The sequence below is a fragment of the Tupaia chinensis genome, unplaced genomic scaffold, assembly GCF_000334495.1.
Source record: "Tupaia chinensis unplaced genomic scaffold, TupChi_1.0 Scaffold000706_1, whole genome shotgun sequence".
NCBI classification, from domain to species: domain Eukaryota; kingdom Metazoa; phylum Chordata; class Mammalia; order Scandentia; family Tupaiidae; genus Tupaia; species Tupaia belangeri.
The window spans coordinates 638,665-657,922 of record NW_006160229.1 but is presented as its reverse complement, the minus strand read 5'-3'; the positions used below and the strand labels follow the sequence as shown (position 1 = coordinate 657,922).

Below are 19,258 nucleotides of genomic sequence, written 5' to 3'. Positions count from 1 at the left end.
CCATATTTAATTTTGCTGTTTTTTTTTTCTTTTTGGAGAGGATTTTGCCATAGGACGTGTGCGCTTGCCAGAGAGACAGAAAGCGAGAAATCACCCCCCCAGGGGGGATGGCCACACCACAATCCCTTCTCCTCCATTCTCCTCTCGGGATCTTGGGCACACACACACGTGCGCCCAGCATGAGTTTAAGTGACTGGGTCCAGGATTCGAACTGTGGTCAACTACATGGGCATCTAGCGACATAGTCATCATTCCAAATACTGTTCCCCTAATTTTTCTGTTTTATTGCATTGGCTACTATTCCAAAGTATAAAGATGGAGAAAAATATTGTTACATACTGATGCTCAATAGTTATTGAGAAAAGCTGAATGTTATGCAGTCATCAAGAACATTTTTAGAGAATATTAAATGACTTGGAAAATGATCATCATTATGCATTAAGTTTAAAAAGATTCAAAATTGTTTTTGAAATATGATCTCATTTTTATTTTAATTTTTTAAAATCATGATGAATCTAGAAGATTTAATGCTAAATGAAATAAGCCAGACTATGAAAGACAAACATGATATGACCTCACTCAATATATACGGAATGTATGCATTCTGTGGCAGAAATGGAAAGATTTGAAGACATAGAAGTATAGAGGTCAACTGTAGATATCAGAGATTGCATGAGGGGTGTAGCTGGAGGAAGACTTCAAGGAGATGCTAAGGAAAAATGTATTTAGCAGACATAGGAATGCACATAGACTGGACAAACAGGTTGTGGAAAGACTTAAAATGAAAAAAATAGGATATTGACAAGCTTACAGTTATCTCAAAAAAGAAAAAGAAACTAGTAGAGCAAAAATTAAAGGTAAATATAAAAATGTGGTGATTTTTGTTGAAAATGGTGAATACGGTAATATCCTTCATTTGATTATTGCATGCATGTTTCAAAAATCCATATTGCACAACCCAAAGAGGTAAATTAAATGAAAATAAGTTGTAAGAAATTAAAAATAAAATTTAAAAATAATAGTTAAAAAATGTACCTTTTTTGTTTCTTATGATAGAGTGCAGGAGAGAGAGAGAAATGACCTCTGTACCCTCCACAGAGGTTTGCTCACTCTATGATCCTCTTCTTCCTTTTCTCCAGCCTATCAAATTTTGGACACTCATACTCATGCCTGGTATGTTTAAAGCTGACCAGGCCAGGCATTTGAATCGTAGTCACCACATGGAATCTGGCTTCTCCTGAACATCACATTCATGCTGTGCCACGAAGTCAGCCCTGATCTAGTTTTCAAAGTGCATACACACACATTCACAGTGGAATAATAAAAATGGCTGGTTGAATACATGTCAATACAGAAACTATAATCACTGAATGATAGGATTTACTCTTTAAAAAAATATATTTGTAGGTATTTTCAAATTTTCCTTGCTAGGCATGTAGAATTCTCATGACTAGAATAAAAGTATAAAAGCTGTTAAGTACACAGAAGCATAAAGGAGATTTTTAGGGACAGTGCTGCCAGATAATGATAGCAGGCTTTTTAGTTTATCTGTTGAGTTTCAAAATATTAAGTACAGAGAATTTTTAATCTAATGGCAGTTGCTCAACATCCTGTCTTTATATTTCTATGACTCTAGTTGCTATCTTTGCAGATTTTTGGAATGCTGGCACTGCAACTCTCTTCAGTGCAAACTGGCTCTGCCAACGCCATCTGCGAAATACATTTGCTGTAAAATGTATTCACAAAATGGCTACCTTGTTGGATATAGGTACGGAAAGGAACAATTTTGGCTGAGCCTGCCTGGAAGACTCTTCCTTACCCCATTACTTAAGAATCCCTTTCTCCTCCTAGATTCTTTTCTGCTCTTCCCATCATCAATCATCTCCTTAGGTGACACAGTTGTATTTAAAAATTGTCCCTTTGCAGGTTTGCTAGTGCTTTACTCAATTTCATGCAGGTTATAAAAGTGGTTGTAACTTTTGTACTCCAGTAGAATTAAAGAACTTTCCATCTCAACTTTTATAGCTGTTGCCCACTCTTCCTACAGAGATTTTATTTAGGGAAGATGTTCCCCTGAATTTGCTATTAGCTGTGAGTCAGCCAGTCTAAGCCACAGGAGCATCTTAAATACTGAGGATGAAGGTTCCTTAGGCTTTGTTGTCTGTAACCTTAAATTTCCTTCCATCCTGGTGGGCATAGAGTGTGTGGGGGGTGATGGAGGTTAAGAAAACTACATAGGGTAGTGACTGTCAAAGGCCCATTAGGTGAAATCTAAGTCAAGTTTGAAAGTATAGAATTTCCTTTAAAATTTAGGATATGGCTCTACCCCTTAGGTCATTTGATTTTATGTTAGAAAGCTCCAGTTACTTTATCTTGTTAAAGAAGATTTTCATGGAAATGCTAATTCTTTATTCAAAAGGATTGCTATATACTGAGTGTGTGCTAGATACTTGGTTTGAACAAATCGGAAACATCCATCAGCTTGATTCATCTTCGAGAATTTGGACAATATTTTCCTCCTTTCTTTCATTTCATAACAAAAATGCGGCTATTAAAAACAAACTGTTGCTTTGTCAAAACCCATATTATGTTATTCAGTGTTATTTATACAGAGTCTAATAAAATATTATGCTACTAATCAAAGGTGATAGATACAAAGCATTGTTTTGTCTTCTGGCATTATGGATTATGCTAATGGCCATCTGCCCATAATTGATATTTTGTTCTTCAGTCACAGAAAAATAAACATAATCAACTATAAAAGACAAGTATTTTGTTGTGATAGATGCTATGCAGTTGTCTTTTATTCTCCATTATGTTTTTTATAATTTCTTAGTTAATTATTTAGTAGTATAATACTTTTATGACACTAGGACTGTCATTGCATCACAAATGAGGATTTGAAATATATTATATATATACAGTGATGTCATCCCTTATAATCTCACAATGCAGTTGGGAATGAGCATTTGAGCCAATAACATTTAAGACATTGGGGCTGATATATTTTCTTTTGTTTCTACACATGTTTGAGGGTAACTCATACTTCAGTTTCCTATGGATTAAGAATTAGTACTTTTTAAAAATTGACCCAGAAAAATATAGGCTTGATGATTATAGTGGAAAATCAAGAAGCCAAAGTCTCATTGGATTTTGCATGTTTGGCTCTAAATTAAAGGGAAACTTTTTTCTATATGTAATTCATCTATAATTCTACTCTGCATTACAGAGCTTCCTTTTTGCAGGTATGCTTAGAAGTATATAGGGATATGTGCATTCCAAAACCATTCATTGTGTATGTACAGAAAACTCCACTACGTAGTACTAAATACTAGATGAAAAAAACAAAAGAAGTCAAAGAAGTGGTACTTGCTCCAGAGGAATTTATGATCCAATTGGGAGCTATACTCTACGATGCAGGAACATTTGTAAGCAAGACATCCAGGGTGAATTGATGAAGGCTTTCAGTGCTGGAAAGTAGGAGCTGGTGTGGTAGGGCTGCCAGCAGAGATTGCTCACTATTTACAAATGTCTAAGGTTGCTAAAAAAGAAAAGTTAAATCTTTCCTGTTTTCTCTGGAATGTGCATGCACAGATGCTGGGACCCACACGGCAGCACTGTGAATTAGAAACAAATGTAAAAATAAACACACAAAGGCATACAAGTATAGAAAAGTGAGGATAGAGTGGGCCTGACTTCTTTGGTGGAGAAAGCCATGACCCTAAACTGGCCTCAGGTTTATTATTTTATAGGGCAGAAAATGGGAGAAGAGGAAATGAAAGGCAAAGCCAATTGTTTTCATATGTTAATTGGCTGATGATGTGAAACCGATGGGCACCATGTGGTTTTTCTGATATTTTGGGGCAAAATCTGAATAACACATGTGGCTTTCTTTGATAGATACCCCTTTGCAGTATCAGAAAACTAGTGCGTTTGCAATGCAAATACTTTAATTGATATGTAAATTAAGCCATGGAACCAAGTTTCTGCATGTATCTGAAGGTCACCATGTTTGTTCAGAATGGTTGCTCTCCACACAGAGTAAGTAGATACCATCTGAAGGACATGGTATGATACCCTGTTAACAAAATATCCTTCATTGATAGCCAAAATAGCATCACCAGTGATTTATGTCTTTGAATTAAACACTCTCTTTCCCATGAGATAGGTATGACTAGTATCTCAGAGAGGCTAAGTGATGTGGTTCGGTTGCCCTAGTTAATGGCCAAACATGTACAGTATCTGTATATATAATTTCTAATTGTAAATGTCATACTGTTCTGAACCTCACAAGGAGAAGGGGTGTGTTCATGACTTCTACTTGCTTTTTTGTCAGATTGTCTTTTTCTCCTCAATTCCTCACATAATTGTATGTTTTCTCTTGAATACAAACATTTTGCCTTTCATATATATGACAAATATTTCCCTCCATTTGTAGTTTTTGTTTTATGGTTCCTTTTTTCTTACATAAATTTTTAGGGCCAGTCTGTGGCCTGGTGGTTAAGGCAGCTGGATCCTACTAGGCTGACCTCGCAGTTCAAGGCCCAGACCTAGTGGCTTGAGAAACATGCTGGGCACATGTACGTGTGTGTCTAAAATCCAAAATGGAAGTAAAGGGATTGTGATATGACTATCCCCTGTGGTGCAGGGGGACAAGAATGGGGATTACTTTCTTACTCTCCCCCCCCACCCCCACGTTATCTCCATCTTTCTGCTGCCAGTGAATGTGCCTTCTGGAAGAATTATAGAAAATTTAATTTTTATGTTGTCAAATATGATAACATTTTCCTTGTATATCTGAGTTTGACTTAGCGCTTAAGAAGACCTTTCCTACTCTAAGATTACACAAGTAGTCTTCCTTACTCTAGTTATTTCATAGTTTTAACTTTTTTTCTCATATTTTCAATTTATGTGGATTTTAAAAATTGATGTATGGTGTGAAATAGAAAGTTTACCTTTGTTTACATCCCCTGTCATGGCTTGTATAATGGTTTGTCCCCTAAATTTTTATGTGTTGGAATTTGGTTTTAGTGAGCAATGACTGGATGGCCATCAGAAATTCATGTGTTGGGACTTGGTTGCATTAAAAGAGTTAAATGAAAATTTAACCCCTTCATGGCATACCAGGGTGAGAACTTTGAGTGTTCAAAAGTCTTTAAGGTCAGGCCTCCATGACTGAGTTCTGGTATATACATAATGAAAGGAAATGAGGCAAGCAAAGGGCACAAATTCAGACCACACTCTGCTCTACTAAAAGTTCTGCCTTCTGCCATTTTCTGATGTCTTTGGACCTTCAAGTCACCATAATGATAAATTTTAAAATTAAACTTCTATCTTCCTTATAGATGACCTAGTCTCAGGTATTTCTGTTAGCAATGCAAAAGTGGGCTAATACACCCACCCATTCCTAAACATCATTTATTTTTTTAATGGTGATATAGGATGAATTTCAATATATACAGTTTCTCTCCCCCTGGAATGTTTATTTGTTTAATGGATGTATTTGTATATTCTTGTGCTAGGATCACATTGTTTTTATTGTGACAGCTTTACTGATTTTTATATCTGTAGGTCAAGACACCCTTAATGAGTTTCTCTTCCATCAAGACTTTAGAATCAACCTCTCTAGTTTCAAAAGAAATTTTCATGGAGATTTCAGTTCCACTTGAATTGAACTGATGGCTTAATTAAAGAGGGGTTATCTTTATAATATAGAAATTCCATATATGGAAATATGATCTACCTCAAAATTTATGCTTATCTATATATACTTTAATGATGTATTATAGATTTTTTTCAAAGAAATTCTATACAAGTGAATTTGAAGTCATTTTAACTATCTTTTACATGTATTTATCACTGTTTTCAACTTATTCTACCATCAGCTAATTATATTCAAGAGGAGTTGTAAAGCTCTGAATATACACCAGTGTCCATGATACCACCCTTCTGATTCTTTCTTTATGAATAGAAACCCAATGAGTCCAACTCCCTGATCAAAACTAATCAGGGATTGGACCAGTGGATGGCATGGCTACGTTACTGGACTCCGATGTAGTTGACCTTGGTTCAAGTCCCGGTCCCAGTGGCTTAAACTCATGCTGGGTGTGTGTGCGTGTGCATGCCCAAGATCCTGAGAGGAGAAGAGGGAGAAGGGGTTGCGACATGGCCATCCCCCCTGAGGGGTGATTTCTCGCTTTCTATCTCTTTGTCTCTCTCTTTTTTTTTTCATTTTTCTATTTCTTTTTTTTTAATACATTCAATCACATTATTTAGCTTACAAAGTGAATATTTCAACATGCGAACATTTCTCCCTAGTCCAGTTGATAAAACTATAAAATATCTTCAACAGATAATACCACATTTCTTTGTCCCATCAATGCCCTGCCTTATTTTTCTTCTAAATGTCCTTCCTCAGGCCCTACTCTTCCACACACACTATATCTGATATTTACAGCCATTTACCATGTTTTTATATTCTTTAGTCAATCAGTTTCAGTCATAGAGTGTGGACACTCGGTATATACTAAGTGGGGATATACAATGTCTCTCCTTCATAGCCTGGTTTGTTTTACTCATCAGTAAATCTGCCATATTCTCCCACTTTCTGTCAAAAGCCAGGGTTTTTTTTTTTATTTTATGGCTGAATAGTATTCCATTGAGTATGTGTGCCTCAGTTTTTCAGTCCATTCATCTGTTCATGGGCATTGAGTATGTGTGCCTCAGGTTTTCAGTCCATTCATCTGTTCATGGGCATTTGGGTTGGTTCCATATTTTAGCAATTGTGAATAGTGCCGCAATAAACATCAATGTGCAAACACTTTTCTGATGATGAATTCTTCTTTCTTTTGGGTAGATACCAAGGAGTGGAATTGCTGGATCATATGGTTGTTCTATTTGTACATTTATGAGGAATCTCCAAATTGTTCTCCAGAGTGGCTGGGCTATTTTACATTCCCACCAGCAGTGTAAGAGAAAGGGGAACTCTCTCTGTCTCTGTCTTTCTGGCGAGCACATGCACCCTATAGCAAAAACCTCTCAAAAAAAAAAATACTAATTAAGAATTAGGGCCAGATATGTATATAACAAGAACTAAACCAATCTAATCAGCTCTAATTAAGCCATGGAGATTTTTAATTTGGACATAGTGATTAGATATTGAGCAGAAACAGCATGAGATAAAATAGGAATGGAAAGAATGAGATGGTAGAATCACAGTTATTTACAAGTCGTGAGATTAAAGGGGAGTATAGAGAAGGCAATGGATAGCAGCAGAAATAGAACAACTGGAAGCAGACTGAGAGGAAGGCTGAGTCAGTGTTACGGTAGATTCTAGAAAAGGTCATAGGAGTAAGGCTTGTGGTCCCTGCTTGTGGTATCTTGAGTAATATTCCAGCTCTCCAAGAGATGCTGTTGAGACTCTCTCCTGTCCCCTACTTCTGTGTCTTTCCAATAGCACTTTCAGTCAACCTAAACACACTTTTGTTCCCTGCAAACTGAAAGATCCCAGTAATATATTGCCTTATTTGAACTGAGAATCCCTATCTGAATTTTACTCTAAATTGTATCTCCCTGCTTCTTTCTCTCTCCTATAAAACTTCTAGTTCGGGTTCCATTTTCTTGTATCTGTAAGTGCAGGAAAAGAATGGGTGGTTGTTTGAAGTAGCCTTTACATATCAGAGGATGTTAGAGTTGCTTCCCAAGAGTTGTCAATTCTGTCTCCAATTCTTCCCTTTCCATTTTTTTAAAAAAAATTGCTTCAATTAGGCATTTGACTCTACTATTTCACCACAAATAGTTTGGTGAGGGACAGAAATCATCTCCACTTTAATAAATCCAGTGTTAGATCCTCTTTACTCATCTAATTTAATATTAAACAGCATTTGAAACAGTCAATGACATCTTTCTGGAAATACTTCTTTTCATTTGGCTGCTGACATCATACTCCTAATTTTCCTTCTACTCCACTGGCCAATCATTTTCAGTCTCCCTCACTAGTGCATCTTTATCTCCTCAAACAGGGCTCACTTGAACCTTCCCTTTATCTATACTCACTTCCTGGGTGATCTCATATAGCTTCAGGAGTTTATGGTATATAAAAATTGCACTCCCTTCCCTCAGTTTCCAATTGCCTAATCAATGTTTCCACTTGGCTAATAAATGTCTCAATGTTATTATACCCCCAACTAAATGCTTGATTTCCCATCTTCCCTCATAAATATGCTGAAACAAATTCTTTCATTTGTTTCCATGCTAGTTAATGGTGTTTGCATCCTTCTAGTTGCCCAACTCAAAATTCTTAGCATCATCTTTGATTTCCATTTTTCCTCTCACATTCCAAATACATCTGGAAATGCTTTGAGTAATATCTTTCACATCTGTCTAGATCTATCCACTTACCATTCCCATTGCTACAAACCTGATTTAATCCACGACTTCTCTTATGCTGATTATTCTTATTTTCCATGTTGTTTCCATACTTGGCCCTTTAAATCTATTCATGATACATCAATCAAGGAAGTCATGTGGACACAGAAATCAGATCTTGGCATTCCTCTGCTGAAACAGAATTTCCAGCTCCATATCTTGCTCAGAGTAAAAGCATTTAAAAATTGTAGTCTTTCCATTTCTATGTGGTACTGGTGATTTAACACTTCCTATGTCCCTATCCTTCTTTTCCTTTCCGTATAACACTTTTAACACTTTTTTTTTTTTTTACTTTTTTGAGAGTCTGTGTACTCACAAGAGAGAAAAAGACAGAGAGAAGAGAAGGAGAAAGCACTCCACAATGGGGGCATGGCAATACTACAATCTTGTCTCTTCCATTTCTCCATCTTGTTGGGATGTGGGGCATGGTAGGCACAAATGCCCAGCACATTTTTCAAGCCACTGGGGCCAGGATTTGAACTGAAGTTGGTTATGTGGGATCTGGTTTCTTTAACCACTATGTTACAAGACCAGTCCTGCTCTATAACTGTGAAGCTTACAAATTACTAATTGCTTTACTTACTTATATTATTTATTGCCTGCCTCTGATCATGAGATCATTTTTTTCTGATCACATTTTTTTCTTTCTTATTCTTTATTCCAGTACCTAGAGCAGTACCTTAAATGTACTTAATGTTCAATACATAATTACTAAGTGAATTGGTTAAATAACTGATCTCTGCTGACACTAGGACAAGAAAGAATCATATGAATAGAAATAACGAGGATTAAATACTGGAAAATCATTCCTACACACAGTCACATGATAGCTAGTTCTTCCTTAGGTGCTCTTCTGATGTATCTCTACTGCAAAGTTTAATTACCCTTTCAGAACACTTTTTGTACTGTGTTATAATTATCCATTTATTTGTTAATCTTCCACATTAGACTGTGAGCTCCTGTGTAGCAGGGATGGTTTAATATTCACCTAACTATCTCTTGAACTGATTGAACACAGAGTCTCCCAACAATAGGTACTTAGTACAGTTGAATATATGGATAAATCCACGCATAGAGGTTCTTGCAAGTCATGGAGACTGCCTTACCTAGCACATTGTCAATGCCAACATTATCTTATTTCTAGAAGAATTAGAAGAAGTCTTTTTCAATTATGTTTTTGCCAGAAGTACACTTCTAGTTCAGATGACTCTCCAGAAACCTATATTGGCTGCCTTCAAAGAGGCAGGATGAACAAAGCTGACAAAGCCACAGTGAATGATGGCACTTTTCTTCCTTCGGAATGACTGGGTAAGACTAAGAGCTCCAAGAATCCTGTCCCAAGAGACCTGCAGCTTCAGTAAATGAACAACTGTTGAGACGGAAAATTATACCTTCAGTCTCAGCACGTATAATGATATCCCTCACTCACAGGTATTATCTGGCATTTTGGAAAAAAAAAAAAAAAAACAACAGTAAAAGCTATGGCCATCTCTGTTTATGTACTATAGCCTTTCTTAGGTGAGCATGATTTCAGCTTTGAAACAGCAGTTATTCCCAGCCTTTCTCTTGAAGTCTTCCTCCTACCCCAGAAGTTACACTTCTGGCTCAGGCAAGGTAAACTGTTGGTTTTACCATTACAAAAAAAAAACAGCATAAAATAAGTTTTGCTGTTAGGTTGGTTTCAAAAACACCTTCCTTGACTGGAATGGCATCCTTAAAGGTGTCTGTGAATCCGTTGACTAAATCACTGGAGTGATTAGTATTAGTGGGTGTGATGCATTATGGATCTAAATTAAATAGAATTTTTCAAGGCAGTTTTGTCCATGTTTGTTTTATTTTTCAGCAAAATATATTTCTTTTAGGACAGGGTTTAACAACTTTTCTTTCTTTTTCTTTTCTTCTTCAATAGCCTTTAAAATAATCATGCCAAGGTAGCTACAATGTGAAACCATTTGGAAAAAGGTTAAAATCCAATCATCCCTTAACACTGAGAGATCACACAGTCTTCATTTCTTTTTTTTTTTTCTCATTTTTAAAAACATGCTTTTGCCATAGGGCACATGTACTTGCCAAAGGGAGATACAGGGAGACAGTGAGAAGGAAAGTGAAAAATCACCTCCCAGGGGAGATGTCCATACCACAATCCCTTCTCTTCCATTCTCTTACGTGCATACACTCAGCATGATTTTCAAACTGCCAGGTATGGGACTCCAAATGTGGTCGGCTATGTGGGAGTCTAGTGTCCTAACCACCATGCTACCTGCTGTTACTCACACAGCCTTCATTTCCAAATGACATGGTGGGACAGGAAATGCAAGAGTCAAGCATGCTGTTTTGTCCACTTCTCACCTTTCAACAATGAGAATGTGTTAGAAGTGATCAAGTAATCAACTTGACATTTTATCAACCAACTCCATAATTATCAGTGAGCAACTTAATTATTGGTTAAGTGATAACTAATACCTGTGGTATAAGTTAAACTTTTGATGGGGATTAAGTGGTAGTAAGCAAGAATGTGTTCACAGATTCTCCCTGCAAAAATAAAAGCAAGAAATGCAGAAAGAGATACTTTGGTCCTTACGTAGCATCTTGATACCATCTATTAGGAGGCTCTTTCCAAGTTACTGTCCCAAATAATTCTAGCTTGAGTAGCAAAATATTTCATATAATTCCTGCTTTATGACATCAGGGTACTTAGTGGAAAGATGACTGGCAAACCACTTAATTTATATGAGAAATATATTAGAGAGATAATTTTTGCTATAGGGCACATCATATATGCTTGCCAGAGAGGCAGAGAGAGAGAGAGAAGAGAGAGAAACAGAAGGGAAGAAATCATCCTGCAGGAGGATGGCCACGTTGTAGTCTCTTCTCTTCCAATCTCCTCTTGGGAATTTGGGTACACAAACCCATGCCCAGTGTGAATTGTAAGCTGCCATGTCTGAGACTTGAACTCTGGTTAACTATGTGGGAGTCCAGAGACATAACCACTACGCTATCTGCTGGTCCCAATAACATATAATTTTTATTTTTGTTTTTGTTTTGTATTTCTATGGAAAAACAAATGAAAATAAATGCAGTTAGAGAAGACAAATTCAAAAGAGCCATAATCTACCAGATAGACAAAATGTTAGCCTATTTTTATACTTGCCTATAATGTTCTACTCATTTTACTTTGATATCTTGTGGGCTACTCAACATTAGGGAAAATATTCCATTCTCAGTCCACATGGCTGACACTCTATCCTAAAGAATCTGCTTCCTGAGTATTGGATTAATTAATTAATCAATATTAATAAAAGAATCAGCTTTTAGCATTCAAGGGCCACATATGCACAGAAATATGCACAAACACAAATCCAAGAGTAGTCACTGAACCAAGGATAGTAAGAGTTGACATCTAGGGCCAGCAAGCAGCATGGAGGTAGAGCCACCTAGATCCCCCATGGCTGACTGCAAAGTTCAAGTCCTGGATTCAACAGTTTGAAAATTCCATCAGACACATGTGTGTTCATGTCCAAAATCCTGAGGATAATGGAGAAGGTATTGTGGCATGGCCATGTACCCTAGGGGGTGATTTCTCACTTTCCCGCTTCTCTCTTACTCTATAAAAAAAAAAAAAAAAAAAAAAAAAAAAAAAAAAAAAAAACCCCAAAAAAAAAAAAAAAAAAAAAAAAGTGATATTTTTTTTCTAGAAAGACTTTTTTTTTGGAGAGGTGTTTTTGTTTGTTTTTGTTTTTTTCTATAGGGCGCATGCGCTCGCCAGACAGACAGAGAACCAGAGAGACAGAAAGCGAGAAATCACCCCCCAGGGGGGATGGCCATGCCACAATCCCTTCTCCTCCGTTCTACTCTCGGGATCTTGGGCACGCACGCACACGTGCCCGGCGTGAGTTTTAAGCCACCGGGTCCGGGATGCGACCCGCAGTCGACTACGTGGGAGTCCAGCGACATAGCCATTACGCTAACTGCTGGTCCCAACAATGTTTATTGATAGGCTTTTGCCTTAGCACATGTGCGCTCGTGGAGGGTGGGGGTGGGGAAACAGACAGTAAGAGGGAAAGTGAGAATCACCTTCTAGGGGAGACGGCCACACTGCAGTCCCTTCTCCGATCTCTCTGGTCAAATTAAAAAAAAAATAATAACAGCAATGTATAAAATCAAATAAAAGAATTATTTTTAAAAAGTTTATTAAAAAATAAAAAAAATTATATAGTGGGGGGCTGACAGGTGGTGTGGTGGTTAAGGAGCTGGACTCCCACATGATTTTTCATGATTTAATTCCCAGACCTGGAGGCTTGTTTCTTGCTTTCTCTTTCTCTTTCTTTCTTTCTTTCTTTTTTTCTTTTTTTTTTTTTTTTTGAGAGGTTTTTGCTATTAAAAACCAGGAAGACAGAGAGACAGAAAGCGAGAAATCACACCCCAGGGGGGATAGCCATGCCGCAATCCCTTCTCCTCCATTCTCCTCTTGGGATCTTGGGCACGTATGCACACGTGCCCGGCGTGAGTTCTAAGCCACCGGGTCCAGGACGCAAACCCGCGGTCGACTACATGGGAGTCCAGTGACATAGCCATTACCCTAACTGCTGGTCCCCTCTTTCTCCCTCTCTAGTCAAATTAAACAAATAATAATTATGATAATAAATTAAATAAAATCATTCTTTTTTTAAAAAAATGTATAGTGGGTCAAATCAGTTCAAAATGGTGACTAATCAAATTTATCTGCAGCATTTCCTGGGTCAAGAATGAGTCTCAGATGCTCACCACTCTGTACTCCTCAGTTTTCACAGGTCCACCAACATAGTTTACCTTGAGACCATCTGGCCTATTCCTCAAGTCCTATCCCTAGCATGTTAATTACCATTAGAAGCCTCTGGTTCCAGGGCTTATCTCCCCTAGTCTAATTCCCAAGTAATTCTGCATCACTACCTCCATTCTGTACATTTGTTAGACCTTTCCCTGACTCCTAAAAAGCTTCTACTGTGCTCTTAGCAATTCAGTACTCTCATCATCAACAAAGTCCATCAGCACCTTAATCTCTTTTCTAAAAATTCTATTTCCTTTCTTTCTCTAAGTAATACCTAGCTCTCCTCTGAGGACATTCCTTTTCCTGGTTGTCTTCTCATATTGAAACTATTTTTCTCCCATTGCTTGCTTTATCATTATTGCTGATCAGACAATTGTCTATTTGATTCCTCACTATTTCCAAACTATTGTCCCTTCCTCCTCCCTAAAAAACACATTTTACGGACCAGCAGATGATGTAGTGGTTGCATTGTTGGACTCCCATACAGTTGACTATGGTTTGAGTCCTGGACCAAGTGGTTTAAAACTCACTCCGGGCATGTGTGCATGTGTACTCAAATCCTGAGAGGAGAACAAAGGAGAAGAGATTGCAGTGTGGTGTCCTCTTTGGGGGGTGATTTCTCACTTTATGTCTCACTGTTTCTCTCGGTCTCTCCAGTGAGCACTCGCACCCCATAGCAAAAATTTATCTACAAAAAACCCCCAAAAACCAAAAAAAAAATCCACATTTTGATTCTCACATCATCATATTAAATTAAATTATTTACTGTGCCTCATCATTGTGTTTTCTTAATGCCTATGGGCAATTTCACAATCATTTCCCAAAGATTTTGTCTCCTGGTGCTTTGGCATTCTCTGTGATGCTACTGTTGTATAGGTTCTTCCCAATTGCATAATAGACATACCCGATACTGCAACATTCCAGTGTCTTAATTCTTTGAACCCTTATCCTCCAGTGATTTTGTCTTTACCCTCACTCAGGCACTCATTCCCATGGTCATAACGTTGAGTTTATTTTAATTGATGATCAACTTCTCAAAAATCTCAATTTCAATTATAGCTCTCTATCCACTACTTCCTATGTATCTAGCTGATTGCTTCTATTACACCAGCTCAAATAATTCTTTAACTCATCTGGGCATCCAATCCATAGATTCTACTGCCCTTGCCACTGGCTTCAGCTTTCAAACTTTTTATCTTCTCCTTGACTACATTGAATTTCATTATTGAACATCAAAATCTCTCTTTTGCACATACCCACAACACCGCCTCTCTCTTGCTGTGTCATACTCTCTCGGAAAAACAATAATCTTGTTAAATCCATCTCTCTTCCTATTGTCCTCTAGCATCTATGTAGCTCAATGTGGCAAGACAAAATCACATGTCTACACTTATTGAAATTACTTTAAGTTCATATCAATAATTACAATGGATTTTTAATCTATGTCTTCTCTTTCTATCTAGCATGCATACCTTATGCTATAGTTTCTCTCCTAAACTTTTAAAACTGCCTACTTCACCATTACTATTGGCTGATGAGCTTCTTACTCTACCACTGAGAACTTTGCAGTGAGAAGAGGAGAATTTCCACAGATTCACACTATCATATACCCACCTACCAGCATCTGTCCTCATATCTTCTGCCTTCCCACCTGTTACTATAAATCAACTATATTTGCTTCTATTTGAAGCCCCTGCCTCTGATCTGTGCATTAGTTTTAGTTTCCTCTACATTATTCCAGGTATTGTTCCAGCAATTCTTGCTCTTTCCTATATCATTATTTCCTCCCTGTCTACTAGACCTTGTCCGTCAGCATGCAGACATGCTGCTATTCCTCCTGTCTTTAACAATAATCTTGACTTTACTCACCCTTCTAGGATTCACCCTATTTCCTTGTTACCTTTTTTAGCAAAACATGAGTTTTCTAGACTTACTGCGTACAATTTCCTTCCTTTCACCCTCTCTTCATCATATTCAAATCAGACTTTTATCTCCACCATTTCATTCTAAAGTGCTCTTCCTATGGTCAGCAATGATGACCACATTGCCATAGCCAATGTTGAAGTCTCAGTTTTCATCCACCACTCGCATTTGGCACAATGTTCCTGAAACACTTTCTGAGTTTCAACACCTGCCTTCTAAACTATTTTAAAAATATTTTTATTTTCATTTCATGGACTTTTCCTTCTAAGTCTCCTTTGCCATCTTCCCCTTTTCTTCCAAACCTCATAATATAGATATGCCCAGGGATCCTACTCATAGTTCTTCTCTTCCCTAAGATGTGCTTGCTCCCTTTGTGATTTCATCCATTTCTTTACATACCATCTGTATGCTAGTGAGTCCTGCATTTATAACTCCAGCTTGGAACTCTCTGCTAAATTCCAGATTTGTATATGCAACTGCCTACTTCACATTTCTACTTGGATCTCTGAAAGATATCTCAAATTTAGATTTCAGAAAAAAGAGCTCCTCATCTCCCTACACTAACTCCAATACCTGGTACAATCTTACCCACATCTGTGAATGGCAGTCTTTGGTTCTACCTTAAAGTCTATCTAGAGGGGCCAGCCAGTGGCACTGGACTCCCAAGTGACTGACTATGGTTTGAGTCCTGGACCTGGTGACTTGAAGGTCATGCCAGGTACATGTGTGTGTGCCCCAAATCCCGAGATGAAAATGGATGAGAAGGGATTGTGGCATGGCCATTACCCCAGGGGGTGATTTCTTGATTTCTGTCTCTCTCAGGAGCTCATGTGCCCTATAGCAACAGTCTCTAAAAAAAAAAAAAATCTACCTTGGATAAGCCAACTTTTTACTCCTTCCACCAGTGCCACTCTAAAAAAATAGATGAGAAGTGATTTTCTTCTTGACTCTTCATATTTTGTTGTTTTGCAAATTAATTATCTTTTTTGAGTTTTTAATCATTATTATTATTATTTTATTTATATTGCATTCATTCTTTAGAGAGTTCTGCATATCCAAAATAGACACACATACAAATTAATTTATTAAAAGTATTGGGCACCTTTGTAAGTTAAGGACAAACACACAATCCTGGCAAAATGTACTCTATAACCCTACATTGTCACTCTCTTGATGAATATCATTCAATCTGCAGAGAAACATACACATTACTTACTCTGTATTCTTGAAAATAATGAATGACTGTAAAAATATGCTAAAGGCTCACAGTTTATGCGGCTGCTGAAGTTGAAGATCAACACTACATTAGAATGTGGGGTGGATTTGACAGGCTGAAGCTTCTAAGTAATGGAAAGAACAAATTTAGCAAATCCTTCATCTCAAAAAGCACAATGGTGCTCTTGAGTCACCCCCATGTAGCCAAGGCAACACATGCAATTTGGACCCAGTCCTGGCCCACTCTGCTCCCGAATACTCACCTTTCTTTCTTTTAGATGCCTGAGGAAGTACACCATGGGGAGGTGGAGGTGGAGACTTTTGCCTTTCAGTCAGAAATTGTCCAATTCATGTCCCTGATCATCAATACCTTCTATTCCAACAAGGAACTTTTCCTCCAAGATTTGATCTCTAATGCTTCTGATGTCCTGGACAAGATTCACTATGAGAGCTTGACAGACCCAAGTTGGACAGTAATAAAGAGCCAAAAATTGACATCATCCCCAACCCTCAAGAATGTACTTTGACTTTGGTGGACACAGGCATTGGCATGACCAAGGCTGATCTCACAAATAATTTGGGAACCATTGACAAGTCTGGTACTAAAGCTTTCATGGAGGTTCTTCAGGCTGGTGGAGACATCTCCATGATTGGTGTGGGCTTTTATTCTGCCTATCAGGTGGCAGAGAAAGTAGTTGTGATCACAAAGCACAAAAATAATGAACAGTATGCCTGGGAGTCTTCTGCTGGGGGTTCCTTCACTGTGTATGCTGATTATGGTGAGCCTATTGGTCGGGGTACTAAAGTGATCCTCCACCTTAAAGAAGATCAGACAGAATATTTAGAGGAGAGGAGGGTAAAAGAAGTGGTGAAGAAACACTCACAGTTGGGAACCAGCAGTTAGCATAATGGCTATGTCGCTGGACTCCCACGTAGTCGACCATGGTTCGTGTCCCGGACCCGGTGGCTTAAAACTCACGCCGGGCACATGTGCGTGCGTGCCCAAGATCCCGAGAGGAGAATGGAGGAGAAGGGATTGCGGCGTGACCATCCCTCCGGGGGGTGATTTCTCACTTTCTGTCTCTATGTCTCTGTCTGTCTGGCGAACGCACGTGCCCTATAGCGAAAATCTCTCCAAAAAAAAAAAAAAGAAGCACTCACAGTTCATAGGCTATCCAATCACCCTTTATCTGGAGAAGGAATGAGAGAAGGAAATCAGTGATGATGAGGCAGAGGAAAAGAAAGGTGAGAAAGAGAAGGAAGACAAAGATGATAAAGAGAAGCCCAAAATTGAAGATGTGGGCTCAGATGAGGAAGATGACAGTGTGTAAGGACAAGAAAAAGAAGACCAAGAAGATTAAAGAGATGTATAGTGGGCTACATGATGGCCAAAAGCACCTGGAGATCAACCCTGGAGATGCTCATTGTGGAGATGCTGTGGCATAAGGCTGAGGCAGACAAGAATGACAAATCTGTAAAGGACCTGGTGGTGCTGCTATTTAAAACTGCTCTACTCTCTTCTGGCTTCTCTTTTGAGGCTGTTCAGACTTACTCCAATCGTATCTACCACATGATCAAACTGGGCCTAGGCATTGATGTAGATGAAGTAACAGCAGAGGGTCCTGGTACTGCTGTTCCTGATGAGATTCCTCCTCTTGAGGGTGATAAGGATGCATCATGCATGGAGGAAGTAGATTAGGAGTTACTGGGGAACCTCATGTCCTCTACATAGTGCCCCCGTGGCTCCACCCACAGCAGCCCGGAGTGACTTTGTCCCACTTGGTTCCCTCTGCTATGTCTGTAGTATTTTGTTTTCCTGTTCTTGTCTAGGACAGGAAATAAAGACCTCAAGTGCCATCCCCTTCCTAACTTGACAATGGGGTTGAATGATGTGCATTGTGGGTTTTTTATTTTGTTTTAAAACTAAAGTATACAAAATGAAGATGATGCAGTTTTATCCAAAAGTAAAGCACAATGGCAAGGAATCACAGGTAAGAAAAATATCACTTCTAATAGTATGCAAAACAAGAAAATAATTATCAGGCCAGCAGATGGCATGTAGGTTAAGGTGCTTGGACCCCAAATGCTGACTGCACAGTTTTAATCCTGGACCTGGTGGCTTGAAAAACACGAAGATCTGTGTATCCAGAATCTCAAGAGGAGAATGGAAGAGAAGGGATTGTGGTGTGGTCATTTCCCCTGGGGGTAGGGGGCAGGAGTGATTTCTCACTTTCCCTCTCTGTCTCTTTCTCTCTGTCTCTCTTTGGCAAACACGCATGTCTAATAGCAAAGCAAACAAAAAATTATTATGAGTGACAAGCTAGTAGTTATCTCATAGAAAAGAGAATAAAATAGAATTATAATTTTGGAATTTCACACCAGAGGCTTCCAATGTGTGACTATCTAGGCCAATTTCTATTTCATTTCCTGATTGGTAGTTCCACAAATCTAGATTCATAATTATTCATTAAATTGTATGTAGATGTGTTATTTACTGTTACATACATATGCCTTATTTCAAAGTAAATTTTTACATATTTTTAAATAGAATAAAGAAATAAAGGGGGGGAGAAAATAGCTTTTCCTGATAGTGCTGAGTGCCTATTTAATTTTGCTTCCTTTCATGTTATAATTTTTAGATCTAGTCAGATTTTTTAACTAGTTCAGCATACTCCAAAGTTGGACATGGAAGCTAAAGAATATTTTGTCATAACTGGCAATTTCTATTTGTTTAAATAAAAACATTCTTTAAACTACTTAACATGTGAGAGGCATGATACATCTTTAAATTACCATACACATCTATGTACTAAGACTTGTTAAATTTGCATATGTCATGCAGAATTAAATTATGAAATTTAAATATGCCATAATATATTCTGTAAT

General features: G+C 38.0%; 1 pseudogene; it reads left to right on the top strand.

Moving 5' to 3' along the window:
* The first annotated feature begins 16,650 nt into the window (after positions 1–16,650).
* On the top strand, positions 16,651–17,818 carry LOC102481769 (heat shock protein HSP 90-beta pseudogene; annotated as a pseudogene).
* The last annotated feature ends 1,440 nt before the right edge of the window (positions 17,819–19,258 follow it).